The sequence below is a fragment of the Vigna radiata genome, chromosome 7 (genome assembly GCF_000741045.1).
Source record: "Vigna radiata var. radiata cultivar VC1973A chromosome 7, Vradiata_ver6, whole genome shotgun sequence".
Taxonomy (NCBI): Eukaryota; Viridiplantae; Streptophyta; class Magnoliopsida; order Fabales; family Fabaceae; genus Vigna; species Vigna radiata.
In genome coordinates, this window is record NC_028357.1 from 48046137 (window position 1) to 48048870 (window position 2734).

A 2734-nucleotide genomic window follows, 5' to 3' on the forward strand; every position below is an offset into this window, starting at 1 on the left:
ATGTGATTTTCATTGATGACTATTCCAGATTCACTTGGTTATATCCAATGCGCCTGAAATATGATTTTTATGATGTATTTGTCCAGTTCAAGAAATTTGTTGAAAATCAGTTTCATACTACTATAAAAACTTTCCAAAGTGATGGTGGCACCGAATTCAATAATAACAAAGTCAAGACCTTGCTAAATGAGTTCTTCATCTTATGTCTTGCCCTCATACACCAACCCAAAATGGTAGAGCTGAACGCAAACATCGTCACATCACTAAAACGGGTCTTGCAATGCTTTTTCATTCACATCTCCCTGCTCATTATTGGCTACATGCTTTTTGTTGTGTTGTTTATGTCATAAATCGGTTACCGACCACTCTTCTAAATGATGTTTCTCCATTTGAGACCTTATATAATACTCCTCCTAATTATGCTCACTTTCATCCTTTTGGCTGTCGGGTTTATCCTTGTCTCCGTGACTATGCCACTAACAAATTGTCTCCTCGCAGTGCACCTTGTATTTTTCTTGGATACAGCAGCAACCATAAAAGATTTCAATGTTTGAATCCTTCAACCTCCCGGTTATACGTAACAAGACATGCCAAGTTTGATGAACTTTATTTTCCGTGTTCAAAAACAGGAACTATATCTCCAATTTCCGGATTGAGTTTTTCTTCATTTGCTGAACCAGCCTCAACACCTGAAATTCCTACTCCAGCTTCTGCACCAGCTTCTTCTTTGCCACTATCCAAGGAAACTGTGCACTCACCAATCACACCTTGTGGTCTATGTCCTGCTGAAGATACTCCTTCAACTGCTGTTTCCATGCCTCATACTCAACCACAAATACATTGTAGTGTCCAGTCTACTCATCCTATGGTAACACGCGCCAAATCAGGTATTTTTAGGCCTCGTCATTTTGCTGACATTACCACCTACCAACCATCTTCTCTGTTTTATGCTTTGCTCACCACTTCTACACCCAAAGGATTCAAATCCGCTGCCAAACATCCTGGTTGGTTGGATGCTATGCATAAAGAGCTCCTGGCCCTACACTCCAACAATACTTGGGATCTTGTCCCACGTCCATCCAACACCAACATTGTAGGATCCAAATGGGTGTTTCGCACCAAATATCTTTCAGATGGAACAACCTCCTGGGTTCGTTGATCCTCGATACCCAAATCATGTTTGTCGAGTTCGGAAAGCTCTTTATGGCCTTAAACAGGCCCCTCTTGCATGGTTTCAACGATTCAGCTCGTTTTTGCTCAGTCTTGGGTTCCTCGGAAGCAAGGCAGATCCATCTTTATTTGTCTACCACAACACTGCTGCCACTCTATATATACTTGTTTATGTTGATGACATAATTTTGACAGGGAATAATAATTCTTTACTTCAAAAACTTTTGGCAAGGTTCAAAACTGAGTTTGCTATCAAGGATTTAGGCCATCTAAATTACTTTCTTGGTCTTGAGGTTCATTACACTACCGATGGTGTCTTTCTTAGCCAGACCAAATACGCTCAAGACATTTTATCTCGGGCCCAGATGTTGGATGCAAAACTGACAGCCACACCTCTCCAACCTCATATTCAACTGACAACCACAAGAGATCCATTCTCTGATCCCACTCAATATCGCTTTCTCGTTGGTGCACTCCAGTATCTCACTATAACTCGTCCTGACTTGTCCTACACGGTAAATTTGGTTAGTCAATTTCTTCAAGCTCCAACAACTGATCACTTTCAAGCAGTTTAACGCATCCTTCGATATGTCAAGGGCACCATGTCCTATGGCCTATCCTTCACCCGTGGAGCTTCCCTTAATGTTCTTGGATACTCGAATGCTGATTGGGCTCGATGTATTGAGACTAGGCGATCTACCTATGGTTATTCCATCTTCTTAGGGGTAATCTCGTCTCATGGAGTGCTAAGCAACAACCAACCGTAGCTCGATCAAGTTGTGAATCAGAATATAGAGTCATGGCTAATGCAACAGCTGAACTAATATGGCTTACTCATCTTCTACATGATCTGCATATTTCGCATCAAGCGTCAACTCTTCTTTGTGACAACAAGAGTGCTATATTCCTCTCCCAAAATCCGATGGCTCACAAACGTGCTAAACATATTGATATTGATTATCACTTTGTTCGAGAGCTTGTTCTATCTCACAAACTCATCACTCTATTCATTCCTTCTGATCTCCAACTAGCAGACATATTCACTAAAAGTCTGCCTCCACCATTGTTCAAGTTCTTTAGAGTCAAGCTTCACGTTGGACCAAATCCCACACTTTGCTTGAAGGGGATGATAGGAAATAATATATTTGATTATAGTTTACCTTATTTAGTTTCTACATAATTGATTCTGTCTTAAATAATTGATATATTCTTTCCTTAATTATGGTTATGTACATTCTATATATTGTACGCTAGTTACTCTTTCAAGATCAATAAAACACATTTGTTACAATCCTTACCATAATATTAGAGAATCTTTTACGGGTGAACTTATATTTGTGTTTCAATTCTCATGAGTAATATATATATGTACTGTATTTTCATGCTGATAAAAAAGCAGTAAATAGTTAGTTATGCAAAGCTACAGTTTATTGAATAGCAGCATTTAGAAAATAGTGGTACAGCCATACTCCTGTTTTATTGATAGTAGGATAGTTTTGACTAGGGAAACATATGAAAAGAAGAAAGAGGCAACATGAACAGCAGAGATTATTTAGTTAATGAT